At 45.7% G+C, this 21,615-nt stretch overlaps 1 protein-coding gene across 1 annotated transcript in view; it reads right to left on the reverse strand.

Annotated features, from left to right (window-relative positions):
- Positions 1 to 21,615, reverse strand: part of SMC1B (structural maintenance of chromosomes 1B) — a 941,781-nt gene that overhangs the window by 186,085 nt on the left and 734,081 nt on the right.

Below are 21,615 nucleotides of genomic sequence, written 5' to 3' on the forward strand. Positions count from 1 at the left end.
TTCCCCTTATCATTTTGGTAGCCCTTCTCTGTACCTTCTCCATCGCAATTATATTTTTTTTGAGATGCGGCAACCAGAATTGTACACAGTATTCAAGGTGCGGTCTCACCATGGAGCGATACAGAGGCATTATGACATTTTCCGTTTTATTCATCATTCCTTTTCTAATAATTCCCAACATTCTGTTTGCTTTTTTGACTGCCGCAGCACACTGCACCGACGATTTCAATGTGTTATCCACTATGACACCTAGATCTCTTTCTTGGGTTGTAGCACCTAATATGGAACCCAACATTGTGTAATTATAGCATGGGTTATTTTTCCCTATATGCATCACCTTGCACTTATCCACATTAAATTTCATCTGCCATTTGGATGCCCAATTTTCCAGTCTCACAAGGTCTTCCTGCAATTTATCACAATCTGCTTGTGATTTAACTACTCTGAACAATTTTGTGTCATCTGCAAATTTGATTATCTCACTCGTCGTATTTCTTTCCAGATCATTTATAAATATATTGAACAGTAAGGGTCCCAATACAGATCCCTGAGGCACTCCACTGTCCACTCCCTTCCACTGAGAAAATTGCCCATTCAATCCTACTCTCTGTTTCCTGTCTTTTAGCCAGTTTGCAATCCACAAAAGGACATCGCCACCTATCCCATGACTTTTTACTTTTCCTAGAAGCCTCTCATGAGGAACTTTGTCAAACGCCTTCTGAAAATCCAAGTATACTATATCTACCGGTTCACCTTTATCCACATGTTTATTAACTCCTTCAAAAAAGTGAAGCAGATTTGTGAGGCAAGACTTGCCCTGGGTAAAGCCATGCTAACTTTGTTCCATTAAACCATGTCTTTCTATATGTTCTGTGATTTTGATGTTTAGAACACTTTCCACTATTTTTCCTGGCACTGAAGTCAGGCTAACCGGTCTGTAGTTTCCCGGATCGCCCCTGGAGCCCTTTTTAAATATTGGGGTTACATTTGCTATCCTCCAGTCTTCAGGTACAATGGATGATTTTAATGATAAGTTACAAATTTTTACTATGATCTTTTATCCTCTATGACGTCCTTCCCACTAGTGGCCAGGGTGGACAATTATGGAAAAGCTTGTCATTCAGCCAGGGATGAAGGAGGGAATCGATCCCGCTGGAAACCTACTCTTTTCTGATGTTTCAACTGAGAAAGTCTGCCTAAACATTTTCTACTTCTGCAGTGGGAACGGCTGAAAGATGCAGGAGATTTTGCTTTGCCCAAGGGAACAGAAGATCTGCTTCCTGAGCCACTGTATGCTTCCCTATTTGTTCACATATGTGACTGTTGTGGTGTTTTTCGAGAGCACCCAGACTAATGCTCTTTTTAACAATGGTAGAAAGTGAACCAGAGCCAATTTGTGTATTTCCCAGGCTGCCTTCTCATTGAACCAGAGGCCCCAAGTCACCCAGTTGCAACAATGAGCTCCCCACACTAGAATTGTATTCAAATGATTACTATTTAATTGAGGAACTCTAGGGGCATTCCTTTGACATAATCTGGGGCCTTGGCCACCACACCAGGCTCTCCTTCACTGCAGGTAAGAAAGGCAGGCAGATGTTGTAGTCATGAGATTGAGACCACCATTGAGACAGGAGAGATCTCTGAAGAAATTGTATGTGATTTCTTGCCCATGGGACAAGCTTCAATGTGTAAAGTTTGGCTGATCAAGGGTTGGTCCCGTGACAGGCCTCACTCACCCCAGGAAGGCGCAATCATCGCTGTGACAGGGTCACCATTATTGCTCCCCTCCAGCGTAAACACAGTTTTCCTAGGGGTGTGGTGCGCTGTATGCCAACATAATACCTACCACTAAGCCCCCTGCCTCTCACCATTACTCTCTTCCTCTCTCCTGCTCTTATACATCAATTTACTTCTCCTTCACCTGGGAACCTATTACCCATTAGTTCAATTAATGATCAACATCCTTCTCCTTTCCCCCTGAATCTACCACTCCACAGTTCATTGAACTTTCAAAGCTCAATGTTCCCTCAGAATTGCTACCACACTACTACCGTATTTCATAACTTAATCAATGTAACAATGTCATTTTCACTGACAAACCATTCAACCGTAACACCTTGTTATGCAATGTCACTTGGCAAATGTAACCATAACACTTAAAATTCTATACATTATAAAGCCTTTGTTACCTCGCTACTTTAAAACATAGGCAATGTTACCTTATATTATTTGTTACGTTGTTACTTTAAAACCTAATTTTATTGTTATCTAATACTACTATTACATTGTTACTTTAAAACCTAGGCAATGTTATCATATATTAGTGTTCCAAGCTATTATATGGTTTAATCTCAGTTCCTTGTAAAGCCCTTTTACGCTATATTCATGTTTCATGTAAACCGATATGATGTTCACAACGAATGTTGGTCTATAAAAATGTTAAAATAAATAAAATATAAACAGGCACTACGGTGGAAAAGACATAAGAACATAAGAAATTGCCATGCTGGGACAGACAAAGGGTCCATCAAGCCCAGCATCCTGTTTCCAACAGAGGCCAAAAACCAGGCCACAAAAACCTGGCAATTACCCAAACACTAAGAAGAACCCATGCTACTGATGCAATTAATAGCAGTGGCTATTACCTAAGTATAATTGATTAATAGCCATTAATGGACTTCTCCTCCAAGAACTTATCCAAACCTTTTTTGAACCCAGCTACACTAACTACCTTCTCTGGCAACAAATTCCAGAGCTTTATTGTGCGTTGAGTGAAAAAGAATTTTCTCCGATTAGTCTTAAATGTGTTACTTGCTAACTTCATGGAATGCCCCCTAGTCCTTCTATTATTCGAAAGTGTAAATAACCGAGTCACATCTACTCGTTCAAGACCTCTCATGATCTTAAAGACCTCTATCATATCCCCCCTCAGCCGTCTCTTCTCCAAGCTGAACAGCCCTAACCTCTTCAGCCTTTCCTCATAGGGGAGCAGTTCCATCCCCTTTATCATTTTGGTTGCCCTTCTCTGTACCTTCTCCATCGCAACTATATCTTTTTTGAGATGTGGCGACCAGAATTGTACACAGTATTCAAGGTGCGGTCTCATCATGGAGCGATACAGAGGCATTATGACATTTTCCGTTCTATTCACCATTCCCTTCCTAATAATTCCTAACATTCCATTTGCTTTTTTGACTGCTGCAGCACACTGAGCCGACGATTTTAATGACACTCTCCGATGACATCAGCACGGCCGGGATTGCCTACAGTGTGTGTTGCTCTACGATCCTGCTCCCATCCTGCCTTTACCTTGTTCCAGCCTGCCCTTCCTTTGCTCCTGTCCTGATTCTATCTCCTCTTCGGTATGCTGTCTTGCACCTGACCATTGCTTGGATACTAACATTACCTGATCTCTGCCTGCCCTGACCATTGTCTGGATACTGATGCCACCTATTCTCTGCCTGTGCTGACTATTGCTTGGACACTGACACTGCCTGAACTCTGCCTGTCCTGATTGCTGCCTGAACTACATCCCTGCTATCTTCTGCCTGCCTTAATCTTGGTCTGGTTACTTGGCAAGTCTCTCTTGGATCAAGAAAACTGAGAAGACTTAGCTGTTAAATCAAGCCCCTAAATACGCCAGGGACTGGGAAGGAGTTAGCTTGCACTTTATATAATTGACAAGCCAACCTTGGCCAAGGTCGAATGGCCTTCCCAAAACAATTTGGCTCATATTAGCCAGGAAGTCAAGACCAGAGGGACCAGAATATCTTCTTTTTGTAGAAAGGCTGCAACCACTAATATTTTTGTACATCTCTTAGAACCATTGTATAAGCGATCAATCAATCAATAAATAAATAAAATTAACTTCGCAAAGGTCCTTGGCAACATGGTAAGTCCAAAAGAGAGCACCGTGAACTGAAAATGCTTCCCAGAATACAAAACTGAAGGAATTTCTAATGATGATCTCTTATGGGAGAATTAAATAAGCTTCCGAAAGATCCATGGAAGAAAAACTGTCTCTTCCTGTCACAATACCAGACCGAAGAGTTTCCATATGAAAGTGAGGGACCCAGAGGCATTTGTTCATTCCCTTGAAGTCTAGAATAGGTCGGAAGGACCTTTCCTCTTTTGGAACTATGAAGTAAATGGAATAGTGGTCTAGTCTCTCCTCCTCAGGAGGAACAGGAACTGGAATCCCCACTTCCAAATTCTGAAGTCTCGCCAGAGTAGCCTTCACCAGCACCACCAGCTTGGAGTTGGACTCACAAAGCGGGAGGGCAAACTCCAGAGAATAACTCCTCTGTACAATCTTCTGAACGCATTGGTCTGAATTGACATGGGTCCACTCCCAGTAATAAGGCAGAGGATGACCACCCACTGGGATTACTTGGGAAGGGACCCGAAGAATCTTACTGCATTGCACAAAAAAGTTCCAGAGGTCCTGTTATTGTCACTTCTAGGCCTTTTTGCCTTCTCAAAAGACTGACCCTGGCCTTGGTATCTAGACTGCTGGGAAGAGAACTGTCTTCTCAGATGGTGTCTTCTAGTTTCCCCAAAATGCACATGACTTCTAGCAGTCCAAGGCACTTCATGGGACTTGTTTTCTGGTAGCTTCTGGGGCTTGACTTCTCCCAACTCATTCAACAAATTATCAGATGTTCACCAAACAAAAGATTCCCTTTGAAAGGAAGCTTACTCAATCAGGACTTAGATGTGGTATCCACAGCCTAGCTCGCAGGCAGAGATGCCTGCGTGCTGCAACCACTGCTGCTATTGCCCAAAAGGAGATTCTCACCATGTCATACAGGGTTGTCTGCTATAAAGGCAGCTCCAGATTCTAGCCAAGCCATGTCACAACTTTCTGAAGTTTCTGGGACAACACCAGGGCGTGAGCCATAGTATCCAAGCAACCAAATTGCAAGGGATGTACGGTAAAGAAGCAGCATTATGGACCATCCTCAAAGGAGAAGATGATGCTTCCATTTTTATTGGTGTGATCTACAGGCCTCCAACCCAAACAGATGAACTGGACAGAGACCTGATCGAGGACATCCAAAAGGTGGGAAAGAATGGAGAAGTGTTGCTTGTTTGGAGATTTTAATTTGCCTGATGTGGATTGGAGCATCACTTCTGCGAAATCTACAAAAAGTAGAGAGTTAGTGGATGCCCTTCAAGGTGCTCTGCTCAATCAAATGGTAATGGAACCCAGGAGGGAGGTAGTGATCCTCAATCTAATGTTCACTAATGGGGATAATGTTTCTGATGGTCGGGTGAGGGCTCATCTGAGCAGTAGTGATCATCAGACGGTATGGTTCGATATCGCAAATAGGATACAGAGAAGTCACACAAAGATCCAAGTTTTGAATTTCACAAATACGGACTTTGTCAAAATGGGGATCTACTTGGAGAAAGAACTGGAAGACTGGGAGAACATGGGTGAGGTGGAACAACAGTGGGCCAAATTAAAAGGATCTATTACAAAGGCAACAAATCAATATGTTAGGAAAGTAAAGAAGAGCAAGAGGAAAAATAAACCGATCTGGAGGTGGCTGAAAAAATTAAGGCAAAAAGAACAATATTCAAGAAGTATAAATGATCGCAAAAAAGGAACACAAGGAAGAATATCTGGTAAAATTGAGTGAGACAAAGAAAGAAATCAGGAAAGCAAAAAGTCAAGTACTTGCCAGGTTCTTGTGGCCTGGTTTGACCTCTCTTGGAAACAGGATGCTGGGTTTGATGGACCCTTGGTCTGACCCAGCATGGCAATTTCTAATGTTCTTATAAGTGGAAGAAAGAATTGCCAAAGAGGTAAAGAGAGGAGACAAACATTTTTCAGATATATCAGAGAAAGACGGGATGCCTGAAGTGGTATAGTGAAACTGAAAGTTGACAAGGAGCACTGTGTGGACAGAGAGGAAGAAATGGTGGAAATATTAAACAAATACTTCAGTTTGGTGTTCACTAAAGAAGACCCTGAAGAAGGATCGTTGCTGGTTGACAAGACCGTAGATAGAGATGGGGAAGATGAAACTGTTTACAGAAGAGAATGTATGGGAAGAGCTAGGAAAACTGAAAGTGGACAAAGCCATGGGGCCAGATGAGGTTCATCCCAGGATACTGATGTTGCTCAGAGATGTACTAGCGGGTCCGCTACATTACCTGTTCAACAGATCCCTGGAAACAGGAGTAGTGCTGAGTGATTGGAGAAGAGTGATGGTAGTCCCACTTCACAGAGAGGAGACAGGAAACTACAGGCTGGTTAGCCTCACCTCTGTGGTGGGAAAATTAATGGAGACTCTGCTGAAGGAAAGGATAATGAACTATCTACAGTCAGGAGGATTGCTAGACCCCATGCAGCATGGATTCACCAGGAGAAGGTCCTGTCAGACAAATTGGATGATTTGTTTCATTGGGTGACTAAAGAATTGGATTAAGGAAGAGCACTGGATGTGATCTACTTGGATTTCAGCAAAGCTTTTGATACAGTCCCGCATAGAAGGCTTGAATAAAATGAGAAGCTTGGGAGTGAGTGCCAAGGTGGTGGTGTGGAGTACAAACTGGTTGATGGATAGAAGACAGTGTGTAATGGTAAATGGAACCTACTCTGAAGAGAGAACAGTGTTAAGTGGAGTGCTGCAAGGATCAGTGTGGAACTGATTGTTAGGATTCGTAGGTTGGTGGGCCCTTGACCCGAGGTGAGAGATGGTACTGCCCACGGGGAGGAGCCCCACTGAGCCTCACCATCGGGAGGCAAGGTCTGAGCAATAGGTGACACAGCTCGGCGAGTACAGGAGCGCAGGAGACTGGGGTGTGGATGCAGTTGCCAGAATGGTTTCCTCTAGTGGTGGAGTACTGAACAGGCCCTGGGGAGCGGGGAATGCAGGCAGCATATGAAGGAGTGCTTGCGAGGGCGATCCCTGAGGGTGGAGCCACAGAGAGAGTGAGCACAGGAGCATTGAGGTAGGCTTACCCGAGACATGGGGAAGCCCAAGGGTCTCTGGCAATGCAAGAGAACACTACCCAGAGGAGCGGGGGAGTGTGGAACAGTCTCAGAGATAGGCATGACGCTACCCCGAGGAGCGGGGGCCGTAACGAAGTCACAGCAGAATAGGAGTCCCTGCCCCGAGGAGCGAGGGCGTGGCTAGTCACAGGCGGTGGTAATGGCCCACAAAGCGGGGTACACCAGCGCTAGGTCCCATGAAGTAGATTAGTGAGGCAGTGGCCCGCAGGGCGGGGTACACCTATGTTGGTCTCCATGAGTAGAGTAGTAAGGCAATGGTACGCAGAGCGGGGCTTGCCACGCTGAGTCTCCGTGAAGCATAGTAGAGCAGCAGTGGTCCTGCAGAGCGGGGTACACTGAAGTAGAGTCTCACGGGAAAGGTAGTTCCTGGAACAACCTCGAGGAGCAGGGGGATGGCAGACAGCGTCCGAGGTGCAGGGCCCTCCGAGGAGCGGATAGCCAGAGACAGGAGCAGGGCCCCCGAGGAGTGGGTATCCGAGAGTGTTTCACGTCAGGAAAGGCAGGAACCAGGAACCAACGTCCATAGCGAGAACAGCAGGATTCAGCAAGGAGGGAACTCGTTGCCAAATCGATGAGAGCTAGGCCCCGATGGTGCTTAAGAGTCCAGGGCTAGTGATGTCATCAAGGGGAGACGCCCCTAAGGTTCCCGCCCTGGTGCCCTTAAAGGAGGGCAATGGAGCGCGCACGCGCGCCTAGGAAGGCCCAGGAGAGACATGGCGGTTGGCAGTATACTTGTCACCCTGGGGAGTCCTGGAACGGAGCCATGAGTATCTGAAGCGGCTTGCCACAGTCGCGAGTCTTCCCAATGGAGAGAGGGCAGCAACACATGAAGTAAGTAATAGCGGTCGCAGCCGTCTGCGACTGAGGGTCATAACACTGATCCTTGCAGCATTTGCAGTTCTGTTCAATATCTTTGTGAACGACATTGTAGAAGGGATAGAAGTTAAAGTTTGTCTATTTGCGGATGATACTAAGATCTGCAACAGAGTGAACACGCTGGAAGGAGTAGAGAGAATGAGACATGATTTAAGAAAGCTTGAATAGTGGTCAAAGATATGGCAGCTGGGATTCAATGCCAAGAAGTGAGGAGTCATGCATCTGGGGTGCAGTAATCCAAAAGAGCTGTATGTGATGGGGGTGAAAGACTGTGGTGCACGGAGTAAGAGAGGGAGGGGTGATAGTGTCTAGTGATCTGAATATGGCGAAACAATGTGACAAGCAATAGCTAAAGTCAGAAGAATGCTGGGTTGCATGGAGAGAGGAATAATCAGTAAGAAAAAGGATGTCATAATCCCTTTGTACCAGTCCATGGTGAGGCCTCTCATGGAGTATTGTGTTCAGTTCTGGAGACCGTATCTCAAAAGAGTCAGAGACAAGATGGAGGTGGTACATAGAAGGGCAACCAAAATGGTGGGGGTCTCCATCAAATGACATATGAGTACAGACTGAAGGACCTAAATATGTATGCCCTGAGGAGAAGAGGTGCAGGGGAGATATGAGACAGACCTTAAGATATCTGAAAGGCTTTAATAATGCACAGTCGACAAACCTTTTCTGCCGGAAAGAAATCAGTAGAAATAGGGGTTACGAAATGAAACTCTAGGGAGGATGACTCAGAACTAACATCAGGAAATATTTCTTCACGGAGAGGGTGGTGGATGCCTGGTATGCCTTTCTGGAGGAAGTGAAGACAAAAACAGTGAAATAATTCAAAGGGGCATGGGATAAACAGTGTGAATCCCTAAAGGCTAGAGGATGGAAATGAAGAAAAATGTGCATGGACGTAACTTGCTGGTGTGACGGTTACTTCTCTTAACTAATAAGCCTTCATACTGTTGATGCAACTCCATTATTGCTCTCTGCTTCAATGGCGTGGGAAAAAGAGGAAAAGGGGAATTAGATTCAGACAGCAACCAAGAAGGATACTGACTTTTATGGTCTGGGAAAACAAGCATGGGGGTAACTTGCTGATGCGGCTGTTACTACCCTTAACCAATAAGCCTGATACTTTTGATACAGCTCCAACTTTGCTGTTATGGGAGTGATGAGGGAGCGGTCCCACTCGAGGGGATTGTGTACCCTTGAGCCTCGGCACAGTCCCAGACGAATCCACGTAGCACTGAGGGTAGGCAAGGCACGTCCAGGCATGGGTGGAAGCTGACAGTCCAACCCTCTGCCGGACCTGCATGCTTCTGGAACCAGCAATCATGATGTTGGTAATGAACAGTCCTCTGACTGTTCCCGGCCCTTTCGGACCTGCCGCTGAAATGGCAAGAAGCAGCAGGCTGGACTCCGGACGAGGGCAGACGAAGGCTCAGGACAAGGCACTGGAAACGAAGACACAGGAACAAGGCACTGAAGACAAGGACTCAAATGAGGCAAGGTTCAAGGTATTCAAGGAATTCAGGCAAGGATTCAGAAGCAAGCTCAAGTACTGGGTTGAGACTGCGACGCAGCGTGCCCTAAACAGCCACTACCAATGGGCTGGTCACGGACCACGCTTGAATGCGAAGCAGGCTCTAGACGAGGTGTGGAATAGCTGAAGCTGGAACATGGCGAAGATACTGTAGAAGCCTGTACCAAGGCACGCCCAACACAGCCCATCCTAGGCTGGTCGCGGACCACACAGGAATGGCACAGGTTCAATCAGAATCTTAGGCATGGACGGAGCAGCCACAAGAACATCCGAGGGCCGAGACGAGATTCAGGGTAAGGGACCAAGGCGAGACTTGGCTTCAGGCAAGGATGACCACCGGAGGCTTGCGCTGCAGACGAGAAGGCAGGCTAGTACCAGGACATGGCATGCCAGGAGAAGTGACTACGAGGAACCAAGGGTTCAGGACATCAGGAACGGAACTGGAACATGAACATCGGGAACAGGTAACACAGGACATGGAGCTCCACCGAAGAACATGGACCTGACGGAGCGCTGGAAGGCAAGCCTTCCAGGAGCAGGAAACTCCGATGCAAGGCCAGGCAGAACTGAAAGTGAAGCCCATTTATAGGCCAGAAAGCAGGCAACTTCCTAGGAATATTTCCGATGGGCCATACCTGGCTGGCCCTATAAGTATAGAGAGAAGCTGCGGGCCGACCCCTTAGAGAGAAGGGCGGGACCCAAACCAGAAAGTCCAAGCTGAGACTGGAGCAGGCCTCAGGCAGGCCACGATGACATCGAAGGCCTCCCGGGCCGTGGAGCAAAATCCGGAAAGTCAGTTCAGGCGAGGCCCCGGCTTTGGAGCGGCCTCCAGAGAAAGGTGAGAGGCCTCCCGTGGCTCCAGCTATGGGAGGAATCGTAACATTTGCTCTCTACTTCAATGGCAAGAAGTAATGGAGAATTGGACTCAGATAGCAACCAACAAGGGCCCTGACTTTTACAGTTTGGGAAACTGATAATTATGGGGATGACATGTAGGGTGTGGCAGATACTACCATAAACTTGCTGGGCAGACTGGATGGACCATTTGGTCCTTTTCTGATGTTATTTCATTTCTATCTCCCATAAATTGAGAATTTGATTACAAGAATAAAAAAAATTAAAGGTGCATTTTAGGAGGGCCTTGATCTTTCTAGCTTGTGCATCCTTAAGGACAGTTATCCTCTCATCCCACCACAGGAATAGTCGTCTTATGGATCACAGCAGCCTTTTAGGCATTCCACTCTAGGTACCCAGAATAAAGCACAGTTGCTTACCTGTAACAGGTGTTCTCCCAGGACAGCAGGATGTAGTCCTCACATGTGTGTGACACCACTGGACGGAGCCCTATCACAGAAACCTTTTCTGTCAAATTTTCTAGAACTTTTGACTGGCAAACTGAGCATGCCCAGCAAGCCATGATCCCTCGAGTCACGGGCGTCTCCCTTCAGTCTCATTTGTAGCAAAAGGTGCGAGCGAAAAAATAAAATAATAAAACGTTTCGGACCCAACTCTGCAGGGTGGCGGGTGGGTTTCATGAGGACTACATCCTGCTGACCTGGGAGAACACCTGTTACAGGTAAGCAACTTTGCTTTCTCCCAGGACAAGCAGGATGGTAGTCCTCATATGTGGGTGATTAGCAAGCTACAGGCTGGCTCATATTTGTTTGGACCAACAGCGTACGACTTGTGCAACAGGCAGAATAACTGGCATACTGTTGGGAAAAATGAGGCAGCCTGAAAATCACAGCGGATTGGATGTCGAAGGAGTTGGGATTATACTGGAAATAAGTTCTTCAAGACGGATTGGCTAAAGGCAGAGTCTTGACGTCCTTCCTTGTCCAGGCAGTAACATGCCTTGGTTCTGAGTTCTGAGAGTTGGCGCAGTGCCCAGGTGAATTGGTTCTCTGATCGAGAGGTCGAGAAGCATGGGAAACCACACTTGTCGAGGCCAGTACGGGGCTACGAGTATCATTGACCCTTTGTCCTGTTGTAGCTTCACGAGTTTTGGCTATCAGCGGTATCGGGGGATACGCGTATAGGAGGCCTGTGTTCCAGGGGCGAGCAAAGGCGTCCATGGCTAACTTGTTTTGTTGCCTGTGCAGGGAGCAGAATCTGTCCACTTTGTGATTCAGTTGGGATGCAAAGCGGTCTATTGTTGGTTGATCCCAGTGTTGGAAAATTCTAGTCGTTACCACAGAATCCAGAGACCACTCGTGGGGATGGAACTGTCGGCTGAGGCGATCTGCTACTACATTGTGTATGCCTGCCGGATACCGTATTTTTCGCTCCATAAGACCACCTGACCATAAGATGCACCTAGGATTCAGAGGGGGGAAATTAAAAAAAAAAAAGGTGTGCTAAACCGGTTCTGTTCCCAGGTGTCTGTGTGACTTATGGAACAAATTAGGGGTGCTCAAAATACAATATGGCTTCAAAATCCTCATGTATTTAAACTCTCAAAAACACCCCAACCATGAGGAACCCTCTTCAATAATTGTTTTTTTTAAATTATTATAAAGGGAATTAGTATCAGAATTTTTCAGTGCAAGACACTTTCTGAAAAATTCTGATACTAATTCCCTATATAATAATTTTAAAAAACAATTATTGAAGAGGGTTCCTCATGGTTGGGAAGTTTTTGCAAATTAGGGGTGTACATACAATTTTTTTTGTCCCAGTTTCGTTTTTGTGTCTGGGGAGGGCCATTTCGGTCCATTCCCCGGATCAGAAAACTTTTATCACCCTTTTGTGGAAAAAAACCCAACCCCCCCCCCCAACCCTCCTAATTTAGTTAACTACAACACCCCACCCTCCTGGACCCCCCCCCCCAAGACTTTCCAAATGTCCCTGGTGGTCCAGCGGGGGTCCCAGGAGCGATCTCCTGCTCTTGGTCCGTCGGCTTCCAGTAATCAAAATGGCGCCAGTGGCCCTTTGCCCTTACTATGTGACAGGGGCTACCGGTGCCATTGGTCGGCACCTGTCACATGGTAGGAGCAATGGACGGCCCACCCAGAGATGAGATTTCAAAGTCCATTGAGTGATTCTCATGGCCAGCCTGGCCATAGGAGTGACAGGGACCGTGGAAGCCATTTGGCCCAGCAGCGTTAGGAATTGATTGGCTGAGGCTGTTTTCTTTTTACGCAGAGATGTAGCTAGCTTGGAGAGTGTCTCTGCACGATCGATGGGCAGGAAGGCCTTTACGACTGTGGTGTCTAGATATGCTCCAATGAAAGTGAGGAGGTGAGATGGAGTCAGGTGGGATTTTTGGTAGTTTATGAGAAAACCCAACAAGTTTAGCTGATTGACGGTAAGATTGAGAGCGTCAAGAGCTCCTTGCTTGGAATGGTTTTTGATCAGCCAGTCGTCCAGGTAAGGAAACAAGTGTATGCTTTTCTTGCAGAGATGGGCTGCAGCACTGCTAGGCACTTTGTAAATGCACGGGGTGCCAAGGCAAGTCCGAAAGGCAGAACCTGGTACTGATAATGTTGATGTCCCACTAGGAAACGCAGATATTTGTGGTGTTGTGGGGGTATTGGAATGTGAGCGTAAGCGACCTGAAGATTCAGAGAACAGAGCCAATCTCCTTTTTGCAGAAGGGGAAGCATAGTGCCCAGGGAGACAATCCTGAATTTTTCTTTTTGTAGAAATTTGTTGAGATTGCGGAGGTCTAGGGTGGGGCGGAGGCCACCTGATTTCTTTGGAATGAGAAAATAGCGGGAGTAGAATCCTCTGCCCTGCTGTGCCCGGGGAACGGCTTCCACAGCCCTGGCGTCCAGAAGGGTGGAGAGTTCTGACGCAAGAAGGGTCGTGTGATCTTTTTGCATCCACAGTGGATTGGGTGGTGAATTCGGGGGTACCATGAGGAAGTTTATATGGTATCCCTGGGTTATGATGGATATAACCCATTAGTCTGTGGTAATTGGTGAATTTGACCTCCTACTGGCAAATCTGGGTCTGGATTTGTGGAGCGGCTGCTGTTCTCTGGATAGGTTTCAAAATCTAGAGGCTTGGCCTGTTTGAGATGGTGGCTAAGGCCTGGATGTCTTGGGCTGTCGAGGATGTGCTCTCTGCGAGATGTAGGTGGGTAGTATCTGCGTGGGTGATAAAATTCCCCAATCACTCAATCCCCACTCAATCCCCAATTCTGTTATACTGATACATGATCTCTCGTATATTCATTTCTTTTTATAAGTTGACTTTTTTCTGTATATTGCTGCGATGCTTGACTTCCATGCTCTATTACCTTACTTCCTTTTAAATGGCCATTAACATTCAATTATTATTGTCTTTAATTTAATTTTTCTGTGTTGTTAATTATTTTTCTGTTCTTAATGGATATTTAAATTGTTCACATTAGTTCATTATCTGTAAAGCCTGTTGCTAATGTTATTGTTTTTTGTAAACCGAGGTGATGTTAATTACGTGCCGCGGTATAGAAAAAAAAAAATAAAATAAATTGTTTCCTAGGGTCCCTTCTCGTGGATCTTCTTGCAGAGGAAGGGGCCTCGGTAGTAACTGTGGATAATTGCCGCAGCGTCTCATTATGGGTCTTTTAGTTGAGCTACTGCGTCTTGTATTCGAATAGGTTTTCACCGGAACATGGAAAATCAGCAAGTTTGTCTTGGACTTCAGGTCTCAAGTCAGATGCTTTCAGCCAGGCCCACCTTCTGACGCTGATGCCCATCGCCGACAAGCGAGAAGCTGTTTGAAAGGAGTCGTAAGCAGCACAAACCTCATGTTTCCCAGCCTCAAGGCCTTTCTGTAGTATGGCGTTGAGACTATCTTGCTGTTGTTGGGGGAAGAGAGTCGGCTATTCCCTGAACCTGCTTCCAGAGATTCCTATGATACTGTGCCATGTAAAGTTGGTATGCAGCTATGCGTGACACTAGCGTAGAGCCCTGAAACATCTTATGACCCAAAATATCAAGAAATTTTTGGTCTTTGCCAGGAGGTGTTGAAATTAGCAAAGGAGAGGTCTTCTGGGGGAGATTTTCTCCTTTCTTCCGGAGGAGATGGTTCTGATAAGATATCCTCTGTGGATGTGTCGGTGTCAACATCTTCCCATGTGTCAGAAAGTGTCTCTAGTTGAGATCCTGAGGGAGGGAAGAAAGTTGGTACTGTAGGACGTGTTGGCACTGATGGAAAATACGGTGGCACCAACTTGGATTTCAGTGGCATCGAAGGCATCGAGGAGAAACATGGGCCTCTCAGTCCCGAGAGCCCAGGAATCGGTGGAATCGATGTTGAAAGGGGACTAGAGTCCATGCCTTCATCTTCTGAGGATCCTGGAATGGGAATCGGTTTCAGAGACTTTGCGGGTTGCTTTGGCATCGGTGGCCCGTGTTTACTAATGAGGATGTTGGGGAGATACCAGTTCCAGAGATGGTTTTCAGGGGTGATGATTCAGACGAACTGAACAAAATCACTGTGAACCTGGAAGATGTAGTAGGCCAGATTGACAAACTATAGAGTAGCAAATCACCTGGACCGGATGGTATGCATCCTAGGGTTCTGAAGAAACTCAAAAATGAAATTTCTGATCTATTAGTTAAAATTTGTAACCTATCATTAAAATCATCCATTGTACCTGAAGACTGGAGGGTGGCCAATGTAACCCCAATATTTAAAAAAGGCTCCAGGGGTGATCCAGGTAACTATAGACCCGTGAGCCTGACTTCAGAGCCGGGGAAAATAGTGAAACTATTCTCAAGATCAAAATCGTAGAGCATATATAAAGACATGATTTAATGGGACACAGTGAATATGGATTTACCCAAGGGAAGTGTTGCCTAACAAATCTGCTTCATTTTTTTGAAGGGGTTAATAAACATGTGGATAAAGGTGAACCGGTAGATGTAGTGTATTTGGATTTTCAGAAGGCGTTTGACAAAGTCCTTCATGAGAGGCTTCTATGAAAACTAAAAAATCATGGGATAGGAGGCGATGTACTTTCGTGGATTACAAACTGGTTCAAAGACAGGAAACAGAGAATAGGATTAAATGGTCAATTTTCTCAGTGGAAAAGGGTAAACAGTGGAGTACCTCAGGGATCTGTATTTGGACCGGTGCTTTTCAATACATATATAAATGATCTGGAAAGGAATACGACGAGTGAGGTTATCAAATTTGCGGATGATACAAAATTATTCAGAGTAGTTAAATCACAAGCAGACTGTGATATATCACAGGAGGACCTTGCAAAACTGAAAGATTGGGCATCCAAATGGCAGATGAAATTTAATGTGGACAAGTGCAAAGTGTTGCATACAGGGAAAAATAACCCTTGCTTTAGTTACACGATGTTAGGATCCATATTAGGAGCTACCACCCAGGAAAAAGATCTAGGCATCATAGTGGATAATACTTTCAAATCGTCGGCTCAGTGTGCTGCAGCAGTCAAAAAAGCAAATAGAATGTTAGGAATTATTAGGAAGGGAATGGTTAATAGAACGGAAAATGTCATAATGCCTCTGTATCGCTCCATGGTGAGACCGCACCTTGAATACTGTGTACAATTCTGGTCGCCGCATCTCAAAAAAGATATAGTTGCGATGGAGAAGGTACAGAGAAGGGCAACCAAAATGATAAAGGGGATGGAACAGCTCCCCTATGAGGAAAGGCTGAAGAGATTAGGGCTGTTCAGCTTGGAGAAGAGACGGCTGAGGGGGGATATGATAGAGGTCTTTAAGATCATGAGAGGTCTTGAACGAGTAGATGTGACTCGGTTATTTACACTTTCGAATAATAGAAGGACTAGGGGGCATTCCATGAAGTTAGCAAGTAACACATTTAAGACTAATCGGAGAAAATTATTTTTCACTCAACGCACAATAAAGCTCTGGAATTTGTTGCCAGAGGATGTGGTTAGTGCAGTTATTTATTTATTATTTATTTTTAACTTTTATATACCGATGTTCCTGTATAGGATACATATCGCACCGGTTTAGTTTACACCAGTTAGTGTAGCTGGGTTCAAAAAAGGTTTGGATAAGTTCTTGGAGGAGAAGTCCATTAATGGCGATTAATCAATTATACTTAGGGAATAGCCACTGCTATTAATTGCATCAGTAGCATGGGTTCTTCTTAGTGTTTGGGTAATTGCCAGGTTCTTGTGGTCTGGTTTTGGCCTCTGTTGGAAACAGGATGCTGGGCTTGATGGACCCTTGTTCTGACCCAGCATGGCAATTTCTTATGTTCTTATGAGATAAAAATGTTCAACTGATTGATTGTCTGCCAGTCTGAAAGAAAAACTTTCCTGATCCAGGTGTTGAAAAATGCGCCCAAAAATTCCAGCTCTTGCAAGGGCTGAAGAGTGCTTTTGGAGTAGTTGATTATCCAACCGAGAGATGTGGGAAGGGCTAAAACTCTGTCTACCACGAGCGCGCAGAGAGAGACGGACTTGGCCCTTATTAACCAATCGTTCAGGTAAGGATGGACTAAAATCCCTTCTCGACCAAGAGCTGCTGCAACAACTACCATGCTCTTGGTAAAAGTGCGGGGAGCGGTGGCGAGACCGAACGGGATAGCCCGAAACTGGAAGTGCTGACCTAGGATCTGAAAACGAAGGAACTTCTGATGTTCCTGACGAATGAGGATGTGAAAATAAGCCTCCTTCAGATCTAGGGAAGTGAGAAATTCCTCTGGACGAACCGTTGCAATTACTGCTCGCAGGGTTTCCATTTTGAAACGGGAAACCTTGAGGGCCTGATTGACCCTTTTGAGATCCAGAATGGGATGGAAGGAATCGTCCTTTTTGGGAACAACGAAGTAAATTTAATATTGGCCGGTGCCCCTTTCGTGTACCGGAACCGGAAGGATCGCCCCCAATTCCTGAAGTTTCAACAGGGTGTGACAAACCGCAGGCCACTTGGAACGGCCGCAAGGGGAGACGATGTAGAGATCCGACAGGTGTCTGGCAAATTGTACCGCGTAGCCGTGTTCTATCATATCGAGGACCCAGAGGAGGAAGTGATTTTGGCCCACTCCTCGAGAAATAGAGAAAGACGCCCAGCTAAGTTTCGTGCGGAGGAATGGACCAGCCGAATCTCATTGGGGTGCTGACTTAGAGGTGGTGGACTGCTGATGGCTATCTTGGAAACCTCGACGGCCACGAAAGGAATGGGACCAAGACTGTGACCTGGATACCCCTCCCCTGGGGAACGATCCACGGGCCCTGTTAACATAACGGCGATTCCCCCTGAAGCGAGTGTGAGTCGGGAAAAAAGACTTTGACTGTTTGGGACGGTCCTCTGGCAGCTTATGGACCTTGTTTTCCCTCAAGGACTTAATAAGCTGTTCCAGGTCCTCACCAAAAAGCAACTTGCCCTTAAAAGAAAGAGTGCCCAACTGAGCCTTAGAAGAAGCATCAGCGGACCAATTGCGTAACCAGAGAAGACGTCTGGCAGATACCGCTGAAACCATAGCTTTAGCTTGGACCAGAAGCAAATCATATAGTGCATCCGCACCATAGACGATAGCACCCTCCAAACGTTCAGCTTGCTCAGCCTATGCAGACAGGAGGTCCTGGGTGCAGAGTAACTGCTGCATCCACCTAAAGCTTGGCCGCTGCATGAGACTGCTGCAAATTGTCGCCCGGACACCAAGAGCTAAGACTTAAAAAATGTGTTTCAAATAAAATTCAAGCTTAGGGTCCTGTACATCCCGTAATGCTGTAGCGCCCACTACCGGAATGGTAGTGCGCTTTGTCACAGCGGTGACAGAAGAATCCACCTTAGGAATTTTTAAAATGTCCAGGCAGTCCTCAGGGAGCGGGTATAATTTATCCATAGCTCTTCCAATGCGAAGACCCGTCTCTGGGGACTCCCATTCCCTGAGGAGGAGCAAACGATGCATAGGATGAAAAGGGAAAGTACGCAGTAAGGCCCTAAGTCCCGCCAGGACCGGGTCCGCGTTTGGCATCATCGCCGCCACCACAGAATCATCTGGGGGGAGCATCAATTCCCAATTCCTGAAGAACGAAGGGAATAAGAGGCTCCAGCTCCTCCCGTCGAAATAAGCGCAGGACACGGGGACCATCGCCCTCTAAGGAGGGGCAGTGGAATCATCATCCCCTACATCAAAAGGGTCCAAAGGAGGCGGGGGAGGGGGGGTCCACCGAGACTACACGAACCCTAATAGGGCCCTGAGGGTCCAGGACGTCAGGGGAAGGCATCGGAAAATTAGTAGGGTTTGGAAGGGGGGGGGGAACAATAGGAGGGGGGTCCACCTCCCTCTGTAAACTGGCCAGGTAAGAATCATGCATTAACAGGACAAATTCTGAGGAAAACCGGGCCCGGACCGAATTGCTTCCGGGGGGGTCAGAGCCAGCACCCCGAGAGTGAACCGGGCTCAAATCGGGTGGAAAAAGTTGAGAAATCGAGTCCCCTGCTCCCGGAGAAGCAGGAAGACAATGCTCAGAAAAACCTAAAATGGCCGCCGCTCCCGCGTGATCCCAGGATAAAACGGCCTGGCAGCATATCGGGGAGTCCTTCCCTGTGGTTTAATTGCTGGCGATTCGAGAGAGGAGCCTTCACCCCCTGAAAGGCACCTAGAACAAACCCCCTCGCGGGAGAGTCGGGAGGCCGACTCTCCACAAGCAACACAGCAAAGTGGCCGTGGCATGAGGAGGGAGCCGTGAAACTAATGAGAATCAGCTGAGCTGGGAGCCCCAGAGGAGGTAGGCGGGAGATTGAACCCCGCTCTCTCCACACAAATAAAAACTGCTGCCTTTTTTTTTTTTAAACAAAGAAAGAACTGTAAGAATAAATAAATCTCTGAGAAATATAAAGTAAAAAATTATTTTATTTTATTCACAGAGTCAGGGGAATGTAACTCTTCCCTGAAAGGCACAACCGAGGAATGGGCATCTCGGGGCACGGCAGCAGTGAAAGTGGGGAGAGGGACTGGCACCTTGCAAAACTGAAAGATTGGGCATCCAAATGGCAGATGAAATTTAATGTGGACAAGTGCAAAGTGTTGCATACAGGGAAAAATAACCCTTGCTTTAGTTACACGATGTTAGGATCCATATTAGGAGCTACCACCCAGGAAAGAGATCTAGGCGTCATAGTGGATAACACATTGAAATCGTCGGTTCAGCGTGCTGTGGCAGTCAAAAAAGCAAACAGAATGTTGGGAATTATTAGGAAGGGAATGGTGAATAAAACGGAAAATGTCATAATTCCTCTGTATCGCTCCATGGTGAGACCCTACCTTGAATACTGTGTACAATTCTGGTTGCCGCATCTCAAAAAAGATATAATTGCGATGGAGAAGGTACAGAGAAGGTCAACCAAAATGATAAAAGGAATGGAACAGCTCCCCTATGAGGAAAGACTAAAGAGGTTGGAACTTTGGAGAAGAGACGGTTGAGGGGGGATATGATAGAGGTGTTTAAAATCATGAGAGGTCTAGAACGGGTAGATGTGAATCGGTTATTTAGTCTTTCAGATAATAGAAAGACTAGGGGGCACTCCATGAAGTTAGCATGTGGCACATTTAGAACTAATCGGAGAAAGTAGTTATTCACTCAACGCACAATTAAACTCTGGAATTTGTTGCCAGAGGATGTGGTTAGTTCAGTTAGTATAGCTGTGTCTAAAAGAGGATTGGATAAGTTCTTGGAGGAGAAGTCCATTACCTGCTATTAAGTTGACTTAGAAAATAGCCACTGTTATTACTAGCAACGGTAACATGAAATAGACTAAGTTTTTGGGTACTTGCCAGGTTCTTATGGCTTGGATTGGCCACTGTTGGAAACAGGATGCTGGGCTTAATGGACTCTTGGTCTGATCCAGTATGGCATGTTCTTATGTTCTTATACCATTTCAATCTCTTTCACAAGAGCTTCTTCATTAACTAATACAGAGAAGGCATTTTGTACTTTTGTCACTTGAAAGAGTGTGTGTCTCCACATCACAGGTCTTACTCTACCAGAACCTACTGTAATCCCATTGTTTATTAAGTTCCTTAACGCCCTGTGTGAGTGGGGGGGTAGACATGTGGGCTGTACATTTGTGAAGAATGGGTGTCTGTGGGTCACAGGTCTTATCCTACCTGAGCCCACTGTTAACCACTTTTTCCTTGACCTTTGGTTTTCTATGGTAATGGGGAATTTATTCCTGAATACTGTAAAGTGGGTGAACGTTCTTTATTGCAGCTAGTTCAGCTTTAACTTCAGCCAGCTCCTTTTTCAAGGAAGAGAGTTCTAAACAAATGGGGCAAGCCCTAAGTTTCCAGATGATTTCCTTCAGAATAAAGGCTCCACAATAGTTACATTGGATAGTCCTCAATTTAGTAAATATATTTGATGGATAACACCTAAGGAATTAACAAATTTCCAAATTATCTTGGTGCCAATTATGTATTCAGGCAGACTTTATCAGAAAAACAAACCCAGGGGTGGTCTTCATAACTCAGGCCAAAAACAGGGCACACCATTTATTTCAGCTATTTTACATTTTAATTGTTGCTGCAAGTGCATATTGCCACTCAGTAGATATATTTATTATTCATGTTACTCTCCAAATTACCAGATGCATTCTTAGATGGTAACTTTCAAATGGGTGCGCTGTCGCACATTCACACGTGCATTGACGCATGCCCAGAGATGCAGCAATTTTATAACATGCACATACATATGTGTTATGTTATAAAATAGCCTGTCTATACATATCTGTGTATGCCCAGCAGCGTATATTAGTTTACAAATGCCAACTGAGGGTATTTTAAAACAGACATGTCCAGCGGTGGACCAATTTCACCAGTTCGTCCACCAGTTTGCCCAGGGTTCAGCTAAGTCCTCCCAACCTGGCTTTCTTTAGTTTCCACTCACCCCAGTTATCCAAGATCCCTCAAACCCCTTACACACACCTGTAAATGTTTTGTTTTTTTTTAACTTACACCACCTCCATAACATAAGTAAAGTTATGTGGCACTGGACCTGGGCATATGCCCAGTGTGTAGGTACTTGTGTACACATCTCTTGGCCCCATGCTAGAATGCCCATGCCCCACCCCTTTTTGGTCTGATGCAAGATATTTGTGCATTGGCACTTGTGTGTGCATCTGCCAGCCTTATAAAATCAGGTGGATGTATGCTACTGCTAGATGTTTTTATTTATTTATTTTTTTATTTAAAAATTTTTCTATACCGTCGTTAAGTTAAATACCATCAC

The sequence above is a fragment of the Rhinatrema bivittatum genome, chromosome 4 (assembly GCF_901001135.1).
Source record: "Rhinatrema bivittatum chromosome 4, aRhiBiv1.1, whole genome shotgun sequence".
NCBI lineage: Eukaryota > Metazoa > Chordata > Amphibia > Gymnophiona > Rhinatrematidae > Rhinatrema > Rhinatrema bivittatum.